The sequence below is a fragment of the Porites lutea genome, chromosome 2, assembly GCF_958299795.1.
Source record: "Porites lutea chromosome 2, jaPorLute2.1, whole genome shotgun sequence".
NCBI lineage: Eukaryota > Metazoa > Cnidaria > Anthozoa > Scleractinia > Poritidae > Porites > Porites lutea.
This window is the reverse complement of record NC_133202.1, coordinates 21,887,571-21,909,141: the sequence shown is the minus strand read 5'-3', so window position 1 is coordinate 21,909,141 and position 21,571 is coordinate 21,887,571. Positions and strand designations below refer to the sequence as shown.

Below are 21,571 nucleotides of genomic sequence, written 5' to 3'. Positions count from 1 at the left end.
ATTACTGCAAATTGTTCCACATGCCAGTGTGCTGTGTTCAAAGAGATATTTGAAGAGTGTTACAATTGTGTACCCATTATCAACATATAAATGGTAACCTTTGTCAAGCAAAGGTTGGATGAGGTCATCAACAACTTCTCTGAGACTGAAAATACACCTTACGGCGGAGGAACATCGTCTTTGCCAGTGGCACTTTTGAATTTGTAGGTATAGCCACTGTCCTCTCATAACATAAAGCATTTTATTCCAAATCTTGATCTCTTTTGGTATCTACTGTTAAAAAGCAAGGTGTCCTTGCCACAAAAGTAGAGACAAGGGCGGTCCCCCTGTAGGGGGGTGCGGGGGCATTCTCCCCCTGGAGAATTTTGAAATTTCAAGTCCTTGGAAACGCGATTTCCGCCATTCTGAGGCAAAGTCAGCGTATTTTTACATCTCATTTTTTAAAGTTAAAAATGCCATTCTTTTTGCTTCAAAATATAACAAAGCTGAGTGGAAACGATGCAAATTTGCATTTATAAAACTATGATCAAAAGATACTGCATTTTATCTTTTTTCAATTTTGTGTTTCATCAAAGACGGGATCAACAAGAAGCATTATTCGGGGGTATCTTTCCGCAAAAAGCTGAACCACAGCATCGTAGTCAACGGGCTTTTTGTAGTGAATGTTCCTCAGAACCAAGCCTGACAGTCTTTTCGTTGTCATGGTGGTGCGTAAATATCCTTTGACAAGCTTCAAAGTACTGTTTGCTTGATCGTTGTTAAAGTGAGTCTGGTTTGATTACTTCTGATTTCCATTTTCTTGACCACCTGTCATATCTAATGTCTAGAGTCCAGAGACTTGGAAGATCTGACTGGTACATTTCCGACATCTCTTCAATGTTTGTATTTTCTTGTGTAACAATTATGCTTGGTGCGAGGGCCAAGTAACTGGACAGCAGTCTTCTGAGTAGGACCAAATCTAAAAATTTAGACAGTTGCACTAGTCACCACACGCATGTCTGGTTTGCACCTTCTACTGTGCATATAATGAAAGTTAGGATGCTATTTTATATTATCAATTGACTAAGCTAAGAATTTAGTATTAAGAACTATAAAGAGGAGCTTTATCATGAATGTGTGTAACTTTAAACTGACAAGGCAAATACAAGCTAATACAATATATTGTATATTTAAAATGTTTACCTCGATGACATCTCTTCTGGGATATGGTCAAGGAAAGGAATGAACAAGGTCCGACGGTAATATTCTTCTGGGGAGTCATGGGGGGTGTTCTCTCTGTGCCGCTGTCTCAAGGCCATTCTTGGGACGCTCGGCTTGGTACCTGGGTCTGAGCCAAGGTCTATTGCATTTGCATACCATGTCTTAAATACGGTGTCGGCATTGTTTCTCATTTGCCTTAACTCTTTTCCCGTTTCCGCCATCATGTTATACGCTTTGACGATGTCATTATACTTCTTCTGAAGCTTAATGCTAACTGGCTTGATGACTGTCAGAGTTTCATCCCGACTATCAACGAAATGAGAAACTGAAACGAGCAACATGTGTGATAGCGGCCACTTGCCTTCTGAACAGTCTCTCTTTCCCAGTTCCAGGGCGTTTCCAAACTGTACTGTTGGTGGTGCTGCTCATCCAAAATAACCTCAAATGTTTTTATGATTGATGGCAGTAGTAGGGCAAATGTTTCGTATACCTCGTGGCACTCAACCCAACGTGTACGACAGAGGTCACGGATCTTGCTTCGGGGGGAATCTGGCTGATCCATGCTTATTACAGTTTCTACGCACCTTTGCTGCTTGGGGGAGTAGTTGAAAAAATTTGCAATCTCTGTTATAGTGCCACCCATGTTGCAAATTGTTGGCAGGCTACATGCTTTGACTATAACTAGATTCAGAGTGTGTGAATTGCAATGCACATATAAAGCCTTTGGATTTTTTGGGGAAATTAACCCTTGCACTCCACGTACTTGGGATGACATGTTAGAAGCACCGTCATAGCCTTGACCCCGGCAGTCATTGATTTTCAGACCTTACTGTTCAAGCTTGCCCAAGATTAGGCCGCAAATAACTTCCCCGGTTATCCAGTCAGTACACTGGGAGTCAAGAAATTCTTCGTGAATTTGACAATCTTTGTCTACAAACCTCGAAACAAACGACAACTGTTCAAGATTTGCACTGTCAGTAACTTCATTGCAAAGAACCGAGAAAAACTTTGCTTCCTTGATCTCCTGAACAATAGATTTTTCTTATGTATTCCCCAATCAGACTGATAATTTTTATTTTGTATTGTCTTACTAGAGTATCTGGCATTTGCATGGCAAGTGTCACGATTTTTTAATGGCTCATCACCGGCGTCAATGCGGACTTCCAACAAGGCAAGAAAGTTTCCCTTATTTGATCTTTCATCGGCGCAGCTGTCATCTCTGTGCCCTCTTAAAGCAATGGACTGTTTTCCACAAAAGTGGACGCACTTTACAACACTTTTTATTATTTCCCTGTTTCGTGATATGGTGTTCCTTCGTTCGCTTTCAATTTGCACTTGAATGTTTTTTTCAGGGTTCCGACTGGTGGAGAGAAAATTTTCGTAAGACACAATAGCATCAACATGGTTTCTCGTGCTTACCGCACACAGAACCTAACTTTGCCCATCGACTGAATGGGGTATTTACTAAAGCACCTACTTTTTCACGCGTGGAAAAGAAAATGCATGGCAGACAGAAACAACCGTCACATTCGTTGCTGTAAACAAGCCATGAATACTTTTCCAGCCAGCTCCTTTAAAAATAGCGATTGCAGCCATTCATAGGAACTTTTGGGAAGGCAGATTCCTTTCCTGGTTTATAATGGTTGGTTACGACATTTAGCTTCTCAGCTTGGCTTAAGGACTTATTGGCTATTTTCTGGCGTAAAAGAGCACCCACATCAATTTCACGTGCTTGACTTAATAATGCATTACCATCCCTTTCAGTCACCAATACTGAAAGAGAAACAAATTTGCAATGTAGAACGTGGTTATATTCTGGGTTATTTAATATAGCAGCTGACTAAGCCATGAATAATATAATCAGCTTTTTTTCAAATTGCACATTTCAGTACAGTTCTTCTTCCTCCTCATACAAAATGGGATCCCCAAATTTGACATGCTTAAAATGACTGAGAAGGTCTGCCCAAAGATCGAATGGACCCCAGCTAGGGGAAAGAGAAAAAAATTCCAATCGTTTACAACTGTGCAAAATATCTCGAGCTTGTTCCACTGATATTTGTCCACAGTCACTGGCATCTACAACTTTAACTTCAGAGAGGGACTTGAGTATACTAATCAAGGATTTTCCATCAACTTGAAAGCAATTTGGCATTCGTAAGACTTCCAACGTTTCCTTCACAAGAAGGTACGTTACCATACTGTCTGCAGCGATATTCTGACAACCTTTTATGTCAAGGCAGTTTAAAAAGGGCATATGTCTTATAAAATGCAAAGAAAAGACGTACATGCGTTTGTCGTTCAAGCTACATTCGAACACTTAAACACACAAGTATTTACATACGTATGTAACAAACTATTAATAGCAACATGTAAACGAATAGGTTTCTGATTATTTACCTGTAGGCGACAGTAAACCATTCCTTCTGTTGGACTTTACACGATCTCAGTTAAATTGCAGTTGAGCGTATGAATCTTCAAGTTATAAGATAAAAGCCGATAATTCTGGTTACCGTGTCTATTGTCTTTTTATGAAAAAAAAGGATTTGGATGACCCAATGTTATTCTTAGTGAAAGCGAGCAAAAGCAAGCGAAAGCACGCTAACTTACTATTTGTAACAGGACAGTCCGCGTGATGCATTTTTATGGTAACCTTTGCTTGAAGGCTCAAATCCTTACAATCATTAGACAAGCAGTCACTAGAACATCGAAAATGGAGAAAGAAGAACATGCTATGGAATTTACAGAAAACGCAAGTGCGGATGAAATAGTTGACAGTGTAAAGAAATTTCTTGAAAGTGGTTGCAAATGCTCACGTGGTTCGAAGGATGGCCCCTGCTCATCGCAGTTTATGGGAGAAGAAGTTATGGCAAATTTAAACAACTGCCTCGAACTGTCCACCAAAGAACTCGACCTAGTCATCTTAGCAAACATACAAGCTGTAACCCGTTTCGAAAATATGGGAGAGAAAAGGAGCAGAAGCCCTCGCTGTAATTTCCTCTTCCAGTCAAAGCCGATTTTTCGAGAAATGTTTCTTATGCTCTATGGTTTAAGCTACTCCCGCTTTCGCGGGCTGAAGGAACATTACGAGAGTAATGGCCTTTCATCTAGAACCCATGGAAACACAAAGCAGCTTCCCCAAAACACTCTTTCTCACACTGTGGTAGAAGATGTCAATGCTTTCCTTTCAAACTATGTGGAGGACCACGCAGTATCACTTCCTGGGAGGATTCCGGGGTATAAAGACAAATATGCAGCCTTGGAATATCAAACTTCGAAACGAAATGTTCAAAAATTAGAGCCAATGGGTACAAGTAGTTTTCATAGTAGTTTGGTCTGAACTTTTTGGGTTTTACTTATAACTTTTTAGTAAAACAATAGGAAGATAAAAACCCACTGGTTCGAAAACTATAGGAATAAAAAATATAGCTCACCACACTGTACACATGTGAATATCATTTGTACTTAGATTTACAAATGTCTTAAAACTTGTGCTAAAACACAAATGAAAACAATGTCAAAACTTAGCATCCCCTACTACAAATGGCAACGATTTTTATTCCACAATCAGCTCTCTCACCAACAACAAAGGTGGGCCTAGACCCTTTTCCTGAAAGTCCCTGTAATTAAGGAAAGCTGTTTCATGTAAAAATGGAACACGTTTGGTTGTACTTAGAACATTCAAACGGGGAATTAATAATTACGTGGGCTGGCAAAGCACGTACAAAAGGCGTTGATTAACTGAGAAGTAAACATTGTTGTAACTCTTTGGGAGAAATGTTCCTTTTTTTAACCATACTGAAAGGAGGTCTAGAAGTTCGTGCAAGTGAAAATCCGGATCAGGTAAAGTCATAGTGAGTGTGTCCACGTGCACAACCAAACAAGTCATTTCGTGAGTGGGTGGGGTGTCTTAATCAGGCGATGATTGTTATCCAAGCTCTGTAAATAACTGAGCCAACAGCATTCTCAGTAGTGTCAGTGCCATAAAAGTCGTCAATATGGACATCGACAAGAATTCCTTGTTGACTAAGGATACGCAGGATGGCTCTTGTTGTGTGTTGGCATGCTAAGGTAGCCAAATGCAATACGAACGGCATAACAGTGTGAAAATAGAACTGACCATTGACCGTAAAGCCCAAAAGGTGATAATTGTGTGGATCCACAGGAATTTTTTGATAAGCTTGCGTGAGATCCTTTTTGAAACCAAGGCAACCAACACCCTTTAAATTAATAAACTCAACGAGTTTGTCAAGGCCTGGTAAATGTAATTTAAAAGGAGCGTCTAAATAGGTATCAGGCTTAATGCCATCATTAACAGACTGTCTGGGAGGAAAGCTGAGATTGTGAACCATGCATGGAATGCTGGAGTCTCGTTTCAGAACACATTGTAGAGGAGGTATAACACAGTCAACACTAAAAGGATTAAACCAAAAACATCTAATGATATCTTTATAGTTAAGTGCCTGTTCGACAAAATCACGCAGAAGCTGGGGATTGCGATGAGTGGAGAGGTGATTAGAAAATGATGCGTGGGGAAGTTGACTAGAAGTGTAACTAATTGGCCAGCCAAATTACAAAAACTTAGTCACAATAGCATCAGAATAATCGCTAAGATAAAAGCTCTAGTGTTCAATGTTAAATGCTGTCATTAAAAATGGCTGCCCCTATGAAAATTGCAATGTAAAGTTGATCTCACTGAGTTGGCAAGACCAACTAAAGAGAGATGTGAGTCTCTACTTGTGTTGGAGGTTGTACTAGTCATTGCTGTTGGGATGGGCACAGGGAAATTTTGCAAACAAACATTAGTGTTTTTTAAATGGTTATTGTGTGATATACCATTGTCAAAACCATTGGAAAAGCTGAATTCTTAACATCAATGGTTTTCAAGAAGAAAACATGAATGGTTAATCTTTGAAAACCAGTATGGGTTCATTTTTACAACATGCATGTTTCTTTAACTTTCCATTATGGTTTTATGGCATTTACCACAGTGGATAATACATGAAAAACACTTTGGGTTTTAGTTTTAAAACGTGCATGTTTCTTAAACCTCTCATCATAGTTTTATGGCATTTACCATTGTGGATAATACATGACAAACATTGTGGGTTTTCAAAAAACAACCATGTGTTTTTTAACTTCCCATTGTGGGTTTTAATATGTTAAACATGGATGTTTATTAACCTTCCCATTAATGATTTATATACTTTTATACCAGCTTTGTAAATAGAGAACAGCCATTGTGGTTTAGGAAATAAAAACATGAATGTTTTCATATCATCCCATTCTGGGTTGCAACTTCCAATTATGGTTTTCATATCTTTGCCCATTCTGAATAAAACAGTAAACAGCCAGCTGTTGCACCCTTAACCGTTTTAGGAAAACATGAAAAACCAGGATGAAATTGAAAACCATGCAGTTCAAGTTTCTATATTAAACTTCCCTATCATAGGCTTTGCAATTTAAACGGGCATGTTGTTTCTTTAACTTCCCACTGACACTAGCTTTATCCTTAAAACAGGGTGTATTATATTCAGAATTTTTTCCTTTTTTACCTATAAATGGTACATCTTAATTAACGTGTTCAAACAATGGCTACAAACAAATTAAGTAAAATTATGTTCATCAGATTGGAAGCAGTTTAAAAACTGTATCTAACCTTCTTTAATGTAAACTTGATTCTTATTACATGCATACAGAGAAATGTTAGTAACATCAACAAATGTAAACATTTTTTTTTCTACCCTCCACCGGGGACTTCTGATATGTACTAATTCTTTCAGGCCTATTGTCTCCTACAGTGCTGAGATGGCAAACATCCAACTGAGCGAAAGATCCCTCTCTTGAGAGGAAGAACAAAGCCTTTCCGTCAATTTTCTGCTCTAAAAAAATGAAGCCATAAGGAAATGTTAAGCAAGCACTTGACCTCGCAAAACTCCAAGTATAAGAGGGCACGAAGTGTCAAGAAAGCTACTTATTGTCTTAGCAGTCAGAGGTTACGCAGCCAAAACACCAAAAAAGTCCATAAAACTTTTAAAAAAAATGTTTAACTTCAATAATTGCTGTTAGTTGAAAGATATTTTCAACGAAAACTGAGCGAAGTTTCAGGAGGTCGAGTTTGCACTTTTGCCGATCTTAAGCTCATAAGTTTTATCTTACCTTCAAATTTCTTCCAATATCTTTGTTAAATGTCTTTTTAATTTCTCTTCAAACATCCTCAACTGTCCATTCGATTAAATTTGTAGTTTTATTCTCCATATTCCACTTATGTTTCCTCTCAATAATCCAGGTTAGAGGGTGAAATAATCTATAATAAAAAAAATAATCTCTTTCCCAACACCCAGCAAGCCACAAAGGTTGCTAGAGAAACTACTGTCTTCTTTTTTCATTTTTTAACAAGGAAAGAACGGAATACAACTCCTTCCCATTCATGGCTTTTAATAGAGGACCATTAGTGGATTTCAAATACCCTTTACTGGTATTACTGAGATGATTTCCATTCGTGAGGCTTATACATTTTACATTTGGACTATGCTTCGTATATTTACGTGAATGGATTACAACTCCTTCCCATTCATGGCTTTTCATAGAGGACCATTAGTGGATTTCAAATACCCTTAACTGGTATTAATGAGATGATTTCCATTCATGAGACTTATACATTTTACATTTGGACTATGCTTCGTTTATTTATGTGAATGGATTACAACTCGTTCCCATTCATGGCTTTTAATAGAGAACCATTAGTGGATTTCAAATACTCATGACTGGTATTTTTGAGTTGATTTCCATTCATGGAATTTATACATTTTACATCTGGACTGTGCTTCATATATGTACATGAAGGGATTATAATTCCTTCCCATTCATGGTTTTTAATCGAGAACCATAAGTGGATTTCAAATACCCATAACTGGTATTTTTGAGTTGTTTCCATTCATCGGATTTATACATTTTACATCTTGACTATACTTCGTATATTTACGTGAATGGATTATAAGTCCTTCCCATTCATGGTTTTTAATAGAAAACCATTAGTGGATTTCAAATAACCATTACTAGTATTATTGAGTTGCTTTGCATTCATGGGATTTATACATTTTACATGATGGATTATACTTCATATATTTACATGAATGGAGTATAATTCCTTCCCATTCATGGTTTTAATAGAGAACCATTAGTGGATTTCAGATACCCATCACTGGTATTATTGAGTTGATTTCCATTCATGGGAGTTTATAGAAGTACATTAAAAAAAGTAATTTACATTAATGGGAATTAGGTATAAAAAATTTTCTCAAGAAAAATCCCATTCATGGGAATTTTGTAAAAATGTAAATTTGGTATTTCCCATCATGGTTATTTATAATAACATTAATGTGTTTTTAAAAAATTTTCCTGTGGGGATAACGGCATTTGGCACATAGTTGGAAGCAAAAACGGTAGAAGTAGCAGAACAGCTACACTTGGCAGTGTAATTCCAATCCTGGCAATAACTTTCTTTCTGAGAACAATCAGAATGGCTCATAGAACACGTAGATGGGAACTGTTGACCCACTTGGTTCTGAGGCCATTGTGTGCTGGATGAGCGTAATTGGATGCGCAAATCCTGGTGGGTGAAAAAAGTTTGCGATTTCTCGCAAATAGCATGTGTGTTTGACCAAGAATCAAATGCAGATGCTATTTGCCATAAGCATCGCTGTTGTATCGTGGTGGCAATCGCTATATGAAAACTTCACACACTCGACCAAGTGTAAGTGGAGGCACTCCCCATTAGGAGTTGTAGGTGTCGGAACAGGGCAGGCCTTAGGGGATCAGACTGTTGCTTCTGAAATTCTATGAAGCCATTTACAACTCTGGGAGCTCCAAAGAATTGTAACGGATCGTACCTTTCGATGAAAACACATAGTTCTTCGGCAAAGTAGATTCAGCTGTCTTCTTATCCCGTAATTGTTTCAGCATCAGGATTTCGCAAAGCAGAGTTGTGGAGTCAGCTGGTGTTAAAGTCATTGCAGCCTGCAGGGAAGGAGACTGTTCGTAAACTTTAGGTGGAGTTTGGGGAAGACCAGGAGAGGATCTGTTCAGCTTGGCCATCTCGAGTTGTGCCTTCTTGATCTCTAGCTCGATTTGTAAGTTGTTGTTTTTTAGCTTTTCAATGGCCAGGAGGGTTTCAGGAGAATGAACAGATGAGGGACAAAAATCCGAGATCTCAGTTGTAGAGGGGCCTGCGGATTTGGTGAAGGATTTCTTCTCAGATTTGTTTGGACGGGCACCAGATTCAGGGACTTTGGTGTCCATGGAGGCCATGAGCTTGGTTGAGTGTCCAATGTTGTAGAGATACTTGTTATCGAACTTACTTACCATAGGGACGAACAGAGGAATAAAAATTCATAGACTAGGAGTAGGACGCAAGCGGACGAAGGAATTGCTCTTGCTAGGACAAAGGATATTTCAAGAATCGGAAACTAGCTAGCAATTAACTCTTTTAACATATCTGTGATAAAAACATTCAGTGTAACACGTTTGGTTGTACTTAGAACATTCATGCAAGGTTTTTCCCGTGGGAAGGACTCTCGTATGAAAGAAACGGGGATGCAGGCTCTTGGTAAAGTTAAGATGAAATCCCTAAAGGAGACCAGTCTGGGTGTGGCTCAGGCTTTATTTGACCCCTAAAAGACACCATACTCAAACACAAAATGGTCGCATTCTGAGTGTATGATTTACTAGAGTGGCTACAGTGCTCTTTGGATGGGCACTTGGTATTAAGATGTCGGGATGTTAATATTTTAATTAAGCAGCTGTTTCATTAAAGGTGTCAGCCGTAGCATTTTGTAGGATGTACATGGCCAGCGGCCACGTGGTGAAGGATTGCAGGGCCTGATGTCCTCCCCCAGAAAATGTTTGCATAATAATGTCCGCCATGTTAAAAGTGGAGATGGCCCTGGCGATGAGGATGGCGTGCCTCCTACATTTTTATTAAATTCGGCTGACCAATGTTTGTTGTCTTGAGGTTTGGCGTGAAGAAGACATGAATTCTCAGTGTGTAACTAATTAGCATGGAATTGATCGATTTTTCTATAAATCATGACCAATGGAAAGCCAGGTAGATGACGGTGATAAAACAGTTGGTAACTGCGATTGACAAACACCTTTTTGATAGGTCAGAAAGCAGGAATATGCGCTTCCAGGTTTTTTTTTTTCAGAAAATGGCTTCCATGAGTAACTCGGGCAATTCATAATAATAATAAATATATTAATAGGTGTTTATTTCATACGATAAACATACATATCCCATGTTACAAAACTTTTAATGTAGAAAGCAATCTTATGTAAATGAAATGGCAATTAAAATCTAATAAAATTAAAGAACTAACTCGTATTTAAAAATTAGGCAGTTTACAAAAGAACACATAAAACACTTTATGCTTACTTTATTACATGAAATTTTCATGACCGGTTAATTTCGCGAATTTCTCGGTTTAAAAATAAAGTCACGACATTTAAGTGACCCGAAAATTAAATGTCACGAAAATAACACGAAGTGAAAATTAAGTGACTCACATTATGTCAATAATTAAAAAAGCGACTTTATTACCGCAACACATGTTTATAACAAAAATTTTGAACTATTCTGTGGTAGAGTTCTGGTCCTCTTCATCACTACTGCTTTCTGTCTGCACTCCAGGTAGCACTTCTTTTGTACAATCCTCAAACTGTCCATTTACTGGCTCGTTGTAGTGCTGTTCCACTAGTTACTTAAACTACTTAATTGCTTCAACGTTTTTTGTAGATGCCTCCATTCTTACTGTCGCCTCTACAGGAATCTCCAAGTCTCCTTGTATGAGTGGCGATCGTCAAAAGTGTGCGTCCGTTACTGTGACAAAGACACGTGATAAATGACCAAGTGTAACATTTGATAGTTGTCCGGGAAGCAATTTTGTCGTGGGTATTGCGTATCGATCATGTTAGTTGTTTCTTTCATGGATGCAGGAGAGGACGTCTCCAACCTTAGGTTTTCATATCTCTCTATACACGTGAAAGCCTCTCAAGCCAAGGATCGTGTGACAATTGGGAAAATCGCAAGTAAAAGTGCAAAATCGCAAAATTAAGGTGTCGCAAAAATTTCACGTAATAGAGTACTTTAGGTTTCACTGTTGATTTTCACGTAAGGTGGTACCTAGTGATCTTTACCTCTGGCAGCATGTCATAAGGCAGGTGACCCTCTAAGCCCATAACTTAAGTGCATATTTTTTATCTTGTTTTTCTAAAAGACTGTGGATATCAATAGTATGCAATATGTACCTACACTTCTTAGATCTATCCAAAAAACACTGGATCATTGTTAGCTTCAGCTGCTCCATACACCTCAAGCCCGTATGAGACTGTTAGGTAGTACAATGTATAGGTAGTCAATTTCTTTCTGAATGTACCCGTCTCTTCTAAGCGTCCTGAGCATGTGGAGAGACTTGTTTGCTTTTCTGAGTTTATTTTTTGCATGAATGTTAAATCTGGTGTTGGACTAAAAAAAGTAACACCCAGCAAAACAAGATCCTTGACCTGAGGTATTCTAGCTACTCTATCAAAGATTTGTGCATTGCCTTTTTTTATAAAGGCAAGTTCTTTACATTTACTAGGATTACAGGTCATACAGTTGATTTTTGACCATTCTAAGAACTGCCTTATTAACTCTTTCGAACAGTCTGTATCCCTCGAGACAGGTGCAATTGTTGTGGTGGAGTCTTCCCCATATTTATGCAAATAAGTTCTGGAGCCATTTTTTATCTCAAGGTCGTTTAGAAAGGGGATTTAACGTTTATCTTCCGACTTACAATCTAGATGTAGATATGAAACAAGGAGGCAAGACACCAAGAAACAATTATGTTTATTTTAGCAGGTATTATTTTTATGTCGCTTTATACCCCCAACAATGAACATCTTCACCCGTAACATCAAGTCGACTCAAGCGTAACAGGTGTTACAGGTTACGGCGGTTATTGACATCCCTGAAGATGTAAAACAGGAAACAATCTGATTCATATGTCTGCTGATACTGAAGTATGTATATTATTATCCGGAAAATGATAAACATGGAAACATCAACAGTTTCTCAATCTCAAGAAATATATTAAGTAATGCTCTAGTTATTGATATTTTTAATAGCTAAGGAAAACTGAAATTTGGTTTTTCGACGGCCCATCCCTGGCCAGACAGTGCTTCTAAGATAAAGTTCCCATCAAAGCCACGCATATTGTGAAAAAAGGTGATGACTTTGCAGGGTCTCTCATCTCCCTCCACTTCCGTTAGGTCTTTAAGGGCTTGCAGTAAATCTTCAATGTTATTGCAATGGTGAATCACATGATCATCCTCTTCTGACGACCAGCAAACGAGGTTAGGTGTAAAATGTAATAATGGAGGGGGTGGAGGGCCTTGTTTGTCTTCATTCTCATCCTCCTCTTCGTTGAATTCATTGGGGTCTTCCAAGTTATCATCTTGGGGGTTGTTTTCTTCAGGTCTGATAGGTTGAATGAAACACCAATGATTTACATGGCAGAATTCACCGCAATTCGTGCAGGTGGCGTGGCAACACTTAAGGGTTTTTTTAGGATTAAACTGGTATTCTGCTGACCACTTTAAACATTTTCGCCACCTTTCGCAAAGACTTTTGTCTCCCTTCTTGTTGCCTTTGGCCTTGTGGGCTTCATAGCAGTCTTGCCCATAGAACTTATAATGGCAGGATGTGCATTCCACAGTGGTTTTAATTCAGGCTGCTTAATTGGGGCAGGTCTTATTGCGTCGACAGCAAGCAGGGCAGTTCTGTCCAGTGCAATTATGATGGGAGGCTTCTTCTCTATCATAGGCCTTCTCGCAGAGACGGCAGTAATAGGATGAATTAATGAGGGCGGGAATGCTGATTAAGCCATCATAATGATGATGATGTTTGACTGAAGCAATGACATGAGGTGCATCATTGTACCCAGCTTCTTTAAACACAACCAAACACTTTGACGGTTCTACGACCGAGTTGGTATACTTGTGGTCCTAGAATTTCTTGAAATTAGGTCAATTCTTTAAAACCACAGGGGCCTGATGGAGTTGTTTTGCCAATCTTTCTTGAATGGGTCTACCGTTTCTCAAATTGTTAAACTGGGAGCCGTTGTCCACCCTTTCCTTCATAGTGACAATCACCCTGGCACAGCAGAGGTCATCTTTGTTTTTGATTCTAACCACGCACCGTTTTTTCTTGGTGAGTGATTCCTACATGTGGCGCCCAGGATTTCTTTTTTTTCCCCTCCATTTTTCCGTCCACGAACCAGGGTTTTACAAAGGTGAGCTCAACAAAAAACCCATCTCGATGGGGGTCAATCACTTGAGAAGAATTCAATTTCTTAGCAAGATCTTCTAGCCAGGCGCGGGTGTACAAGCCATTATTTAACCACTCCTCTAATGGGACATTTCGAGCCGATTGAGACCAGACATATGAACCAGTTAGAATGGACTGCCACTAGCAATGAATAATCCCTGACGTTGAACCCCTCATTTTCCACTACCCTCCGTAACCCCTGAATCATCGCTTCGGTAATTGCTTCCCCAAGCGGATCATCAACTGGATCTTGCAGTTGGTGCAATGTAAGCTTGTATTTCTTTTGATCTGCAATACCCCTAAACGATCTGTTTCTACCCACGGGGGTGAATTCAGCGCGGGAAAGCGAATTGCCCCCATGCTGTTCAAAGCGTCAAAAAGCAGACAAGAAAAGATCATCATCCTCTTGAGCAAATAACTCTATAAAAGAAATGAAAGGCCTGCATTAATGCGGGAATGTTCATGCTCCGTTACACCTTGTTTGAGTTTCTATTTATTTGACTTAACAATCCGTCTCTATGTTTGTTTTTCTCCCTTCGTTACTCTGTTACACTCCTACATTACACTAATCACATAAGTTCGTCCCTTTAGTCTACCCTTCCTTAACGTTAGGAAAAGTAAGAAGCTGACTAACCTTCAATACTACTATCAATTGCGTTGACTGAAGTTGTATCTTGGTTGATAAACTCTAAAAACAATCATGAACGCAAAACAATAAACTTAAAACGAATTCATAGTCTATGTTGTTTCATTAACTTTGTTTAAGGCAAACTAAACTCTTACCTTCTATCTTGATCTTGGTCACCAAATTTCAAGATGGTTCTACCTCGTTGCGAGCAATAAGAATTGAGAACTCGAAGACACTTTGAAATGAAGACTCGTGGCAAACTAATCGTTCTTTATTAATGCTAAAACAAAAGGCCGCCTTGACCTGTCAGATGAATTTGCATACAAATTCACCGTAGCGTATTGTATGTGTGGAAATTATACTTTGGCTGAGTTCATTCTTTAAACATTGACGTCTTTCTTTTGACATTAGGAATTAGTTGGCTATCTTGTCTCTTTTCATCATTTGTATTTCTAGAACAGGGGAAATTACTTTTCGCTTACCTAGTATTTTTTGCTTTTGTTTTACACCCATTGTCTAAAGGATTAGAAAGCCGTCTTGTTCACGTCAATGACTATTACACAATCATTTTGCCTGCACGTAATTTCACCTGGTAATTGATGTTTCTTTTAAGGAGGACAATTTTATTTTCACTTTGTAAGGGCCGTTTTGTAAGCGCTGGATATTCTTTTCGCTTTTTAAACCTGGGGCCATTTTATTTTCCCTACCTAGACTAATTAATCCTTCCATTGATGTTCACTCATTGTTTAAAGGATTAGTCAGCCATCTTGCTTGACGTCAGTGACTATCACACAATCTTTCCGCCTTTATGCAAAGAATTTTCGCTTTTGCTTCTAACTGCCTACGTGCTCAGTAACTAAAGATGGTTTTTCTTTACCATATGACTGTAAATCAACTTCCCCCCTCCACCACCACCACTTCAAACTTATGCTACAATTTATGCCACTGTCTGCCCACTTGTAATTTCAGAGACCCTTGAAAAAGACTTGGGATATGTACTAAAACTGTCCTCTTTTAATGCTTCCCTATTCACCCTACCCTCTTACATACAGCTCTGTCACATGTGCTCCCATCCTGGATTTAACAGTTGCAGGGTTTTCATTAATTTTTGAAAATTAGACTCTCGGAAATGCATTTTCCAGCATTCTGGGGTGGAAATTTATAATTCTATTCCCTCATTTTGGAAACGAAAATTGTGAATAATTTGCGGAGCTTTTACTTATACCAGCAATGTTGTAACTGTTTACAGCCTTAGAGAATTTACTAAATTGACAAGCACAAATTGACTTCATGAAAACCAATAATGTAACTAATTTTGTAACTTTTTGCAGCCTCAGGGAATTTACTAAATACATAATATAACAGTATGAATAATGAACCAAACTTACTGGCTTACCGGTATATTGCTTAGTTTGTTAGATAGTGAGCCACACTTGCTTTTCTGATTTAAATTATAATAACTGAAACAAACATTATATAGATCGTAGAGTTTCATGAATGAACTCCTCCTGTACTGTTTTGCTGCTTTCATTCATGAAGAAAACTTAAAGTCAATCCTAAATACGGGCAGCTAATGTATGAAGCTTAAAAGGACTACACTATATGTCATGGGAAAATTTAAAGTCAGAGCCATAATCGGAATCATCATCATCATCTGCTGGTAGCTCCAATGCTTTTGAGGTTTCATCTACTTCATCTGCAATTGTACGTTGAACTGGCTGAATGACGCTGTCATCATTTGTCTGCACACCAGCATCCTGCATGGTTACCGTTACAACGTTCTCACTTGTACCACTTGAATTGGCGACCAGTGGTGTGCTGACAAACTTTGGAGGACACTTTCGGCGTGGTTTGGCAGGCGTGGTTTGGTAGCTAACCAAGCTCTAACAGAAGCATCAATCACTTCTTCAAATTCCTTACTTCCCACTTTAGGACCATTGATGAGAATGTGTAGCAGAGCGTTGAGCATGTCATTCTTCATTCTACTTCGAAGCCTTGTCTTCATCAGTTTTAAAGAACTGGCACCCCTTTCCGGCCATGCATTCGAGACTGGAAGAGAGATCACTGCCTCTGCCAACTTTGCAATAAGTGGAAGATTAAATGGGACCAGGTCCTTCATGAACATTAGCTTCTGGAGGCACCAATCAGTTGAAGTGACTGTAGGTTTGCTTCCACCGGAGAGCTTTCTAACTTCCTCAGGCAATTCGTTCTTCCATTTTGCCAACTTGAATACCTGCCACTCATCCATCAACTGCTTTTTGTCGCTTTCGTCATCAAAGAACTGCTCAGCCAGAAGTTTCGCCGCTGCACTGCCATAATCCCTGAATCCTGGCTGGCCCCTTTCTGGAACTTGTGCAGGGTCAAATATACTAAAAGCAGACAGGAGGGGAAGGGCAGGAAATCTGCTACTTAAGCTTTCTTTCAGTGAATTGACATATTTCACCAGGAAATTGGTGAGAAACAGCTTATCTCTATCAGACGCAGTAAGATCAGCTTGTTCCAATCTGCCTCCAGGTGAAAGATCTCTAAGGAACTCAGTGACTGGAACTCCCATCTGGGCAATTTTGTCAAGGTCATCAGTGCACTTCTGAATTGCTGGCTTTATATGGGAGAAGGAAACCTTTCCTTGTTGGAAAGCACAGCTGAGCCTGTTGAGAACAGGAAGAACGTGATGCATGACTGTTACCACCCCAATGAATTTCACTTTGTGCATCTTTCCGAGAAGACCTGACGCCTGAGCATTTTTCTGGTCAAGTTGCTTTAGTGTAAGCATGAGTGGTACGTAATCCTTATGTACACCCTCTACAGCCTTGCCAAGAGAGAGCCACCTCGTGCGAGTAGCCTTAGCAAGTCTACGGACGCACTTATCTTTAGCCTATTTTGAAGGCTCTTGCAGCTTTTTCACGTTAAGTTGGGTCTTCAGATATGCTGCAAGTCGTTTTGGGGAATTTTCAAAAAATTTCCAGATCTGAAAAAGCCATCTCTCAACTTCTTGCATGTATGCGATATCATCATTAGTGTCACAGCAAGCAAGGGACAGTTTATGGCAGATGCAGTGAACACTGACGAGGTGTTTGTTCAACTCTTTCAGCCTGGTGGCCACCCCACTGGTTTTTCCAGTCATCACGGATGCTCCATCTGTGCAAAGGCCATTGAGCTTTCCAACTGACAAGTCACAATGGTTTAACTCTGTTACAAGAGTCGTCGTTATGGTTTCTGCATTTGCAGACTCAGATTCAACAAGGAGATCATTTGCACTAAGAAACTTAATCTCTGTGCCACCAGAAGTGCTGTTCCAAAACTGCACAAACGTGATTAATTGCTCAGTAACAGAGATGTTAGAAGGCCATAAGACCCTGCTTTCTTTATTTCGTTTATAATCATGTTCTTGACCACATTTCCACTTGTCAGGAACATTTCTTCTCACTGCAGCGGGAGATTTGTGATTAAAATGCTGCATTTTGTCTAGCCCAACAGCACGAAACAGGTTTAGCAAAGAAAAGAACTTAACATTGGCAACTGCCTCCCTTGCTAACCAGTACAAGGCTGCAGAAGCATTGTACAATACATCGCTGCGAACTGCTTCCTTTTCTTCATATTGTTGATGAAACATTGACACCCTTTGATTCATTTCAGCTTCCACAGCAGCTTGATGCATTTTGGCTGAAGAATGTTCTCTGATGGCCTCTTTCCTGTATCTTTTGCTGGGTGTAGTGCTGAATACTGCAGCATTGTTCTGGGTGTTCAAAGTTTTATGTTTACAGCAAAGAAAACAAAACATGCCTTGGTTTTCCGAGAACAGAAGCCACCAGATGCCTGTGGTCTTATCATAGGCTAGTTCTCTTTCTTCGACCCAGCTGTGGTGAAATCGTCTCTTCTTCAGCTTCTTCTGCCTGGCCTCCTCTTCTTCTGAGAAATCTTTGCAGCTTTTCTGTTTGCACTCGTAGTAGTTGTGCAGGTTAGAAAGTCCACATTTCTCTACTTCTAATAATATTATGTCATCTGCTATTGCTTTAGATACACTTGGCCCTCGGGTTTTTTCTACTTGCCGTGAGGTATGTGAGAGTGCTTCATTAGACGACTGAGTTTCTACCCCTTCACTTGCTGCTTGTACTAAAGGCATTGTTGAATCATCTGCCAAAGAAAGGTCCAATATGCAATGTATAAAACCTCACCCTGTCGCTTATGCTGAGTTACATTTTTGGCGGATTTCCATTTACCTTTTGCAGTAGTTTTTTGTGTCGTTTGTTTTATGAGCTGCTGAAGAATTAAGCTTATAAATTGTATGTGTACACGAAGTTTATCTTGACATTCCTTTTAATGTTACTTCTTTTATGCTTCTATAATTGTAGACATTTTTTTAGTGTTTTAAAAGATTTCACTGTAAACATCTCTTTTCAAGTTACGCGGTACATACTGTAAGTACTTTTTGACTTCCCAGATTTTACGCAATCTTTTCTAACATGAATAAAGATATCTGCTCGCTTGTAAAAGTAAGCTTAATGTTCATGGGACAACATCCGTGGCCTCAGCTCGGACCTCACGCAATGTTTGTTTTTATTTCGGATAAGTTTGCTGGGAAATTTAATTAACCATCCTGTTATAACTGTTAGGAATTTGCACTAATCATACAATTCAGCAGGTTTCGAAGTTCTTAGAGTTCTCATAATAACCAAAGAGGAGCGGGTTGATTGCTTGTATTCAAAGGTCGTTGTGGTTCAATGACTCTTTTGACATGCAAAACGCACACTTTATTTATATCCGCCAGTGCAAGTTCATTATGTTGAAAAGATAACTTGTAATGTATTGACTCACCTTTTGCCCTCTTTGGAAAGAAATTATCTAAGACGCCTTGGACGTGAGGTCTTTTACTAGCATTCTTCGCCATTTTAAGCAAGTGCTTTTGGTCGCGTGAAATGTCACGTGCAAATGTTATGTAACAGCATGACAGAGGGTAGGTCCTGGCGATGCGTTTCGTGCAATGCGATCAAACTTCGAAATTTATCCCTTTGGTTGAGATATCCTTTGGTAATCCGGACACTGAAATATTAGTTTTCATGAAGAAAAGAACTGTAATTTAGAGATGCAATTCCTGGTTAGACTCCCCTGGCAAGGCGGGAAAGTGGTGAAAAGAAGTTTTGGTTAGTCTGGCTTTTGATTTCGTATTTGTCTACTTGAGACCTATTTCGGCGAAGGCGGGTACTATGCTCAGAGTAGACGGGTGCCGGTACCCGGGTCCCGGCTTCTAATAAAACCCCTGCAGTTGCAGTTGCACTCCACTCGTGAACTTACAATTCTATAACTAGAAGTAGCTGTTGGTTAGGAAGCGTGGGCGAAACCGCTTTCATATGTAGGTGAATGCCTTTCAAACGAGATTGAACAACACAGTAAACAAGACTCGTATATTCAACAATTTTATTTGCAGTTGCTTAGATGCAATTAGTCTACGAATGATAAGAAGCGAGGAAAGACATTTGTATTTTATTTGCCGGCAGATACATTGAAACGGTAATATGTGACACAAGTAATGTGGGTATGCAGTCATGCACAAAGTGTTGTTGTTATTCAATTGAATATTGAGTCCATGTTGAATGACCGAAGGCCGCTGATTTTTGGTACAAAATAATGAAACGGCTTAAATTACCACTGGGGTTTAAAGCTTAAAATCTCGCTACACAATTAAAAGAATGCCGCTGGAAATACGTTTGGGTCTAAGAAATTTAAGTCTATTACTTGTGCAATATGAGGAAAATCAACTGATTACATAATTGTAACAAGATCTTCTTGGAGAATATGCTAATGACATGCTGTTGAGACATTCCAAAGATCCTGTGTAGTTTTAAAACATAAGAAAGTAAGTACAATGAGGATACCACTAGGGGTTTGAATGTGTTTGCAGGTTACCCTGCTTTGGGACATTAGACTCAACCCTCTAAAAATTTGTCTTGGCAAAATACGCATTCCTGTTGTGGTTGAAAGTAAACTAAAAGCACATCTGCCAAAATTAACTGTTGTAGTAAATTACTGTAGCTGAATGTAATTTAACATCATCACATACCCACAAAAACACAGAAAAAGCATTTACCAAACCTTCGCATAAAACTTGAAGCTGTCTAGTAGAGTTGGCCCAAGCACTACTTTCTGTTACGCTTCAAAGTTTTGGACCCTCCAGTCAAACCAAGGTGGGTGTTCTTCTATCGGCTCAATTTCTACATCGTCGCATCTTAAAGAATTCCATTTAAAAATCCCAGTTTTTCCTGCCAAGCAACAAATGCGTATATTTGAACTTTGAACCTGAAAGGGATCTATACGAAATTTGACAGAATAAAGAACAATCTATAAAGAAGCAAAACTTTACACATAGCTCAATGTTCAACATCTAACTCACCTATGAGCTTCTTAATGGAGGATGATGTGTCTGTGCAAACTTGGATAACATTGAAGACTCTAAAGTCTTGTTCAAGGTATTCTTATCCATCATACTTAATTTCAACCCAACAAGTCTTTTTTGGGAACTTCTATTTCAATAACATAGCCACTCATCATCTCCATTATGTAGCAGACGAGGCTTTTGGCGAAGGAAAAGGTGCATTATTATGGTCTAAGTGAAAAAAAATCGCTGCAAACAGTAAGATTGTCATTTGCAAATTGGGTCCACAGTTCGTCTCTCAAATTTTCCCACCATTTATCAGTTACAGGGGCACAATGCAGTTTCTGGACTCTGTTAACGAGCTTTTGCTGGTAAAAAGATGTCATTGCTGAATTACAATTTCTTGTGCTTTAAGAGTAGCACCGGAAATGACTGCGAGTTAAGTCTTTTTTCTTTATTTAAGACATTACATCAAGCTCCTTCCTCCCAAATGTTTTAAGAATATGCTAAAGTCAATTCTTATTCAACAATATATTTTTTTCTGGCTTTCCGTTGCTTGATACTGACGCTATTAGTTTTCTTTTGCTGTCTTCCCTTTTTGTCTTTACTTATTCACTAGCTTTTTTCTGTTTTTTTGTGTGCGTGTTTTGTGTAGCTGTGTGTACCTGGTGTACCTGACCGTTTATAAAATCATTTATTAATGACCTAAGTAAGTTTGCCCTATCTTTTTAGCCGTCAATGGTTATTATGGGCAGCCAGTACTCTCTCTATATTTAATAGTATGTTTTTAACAGTGTAAATCAATGTAGAGTGCAAATAAAGATGTTATTGTTGTAGGTTTATTATAAGGTAATTTACTACTTTGTCCGAGTTTTGTTTTCACGGCGTTACATGGAGTGCTTAAATTGGCCAAAAGGTTTTTTAAGAGGAGGAAATACATGATACTTCACATCCTTGATTCAAAATCCTTGTAAAGAATATTCCAGCCAAAATAAGGCTAATCAACTCATTT

General features: G+C 38.9%; 1 pseudogene; it reads right to left on the bottom strand.

The window, feature by feature from the left end:
- Positions 1–15,444: 15,444 nt before the first annotated feature.
- On the bottom strand, positions 15,445–19,132 carry LOC140926736 (zinc finger protein 862-like; annotated as a pseudogene).
- Between the last annotated feature and the right edge of the window lie 2,439 nt (positions 19,133–21,571).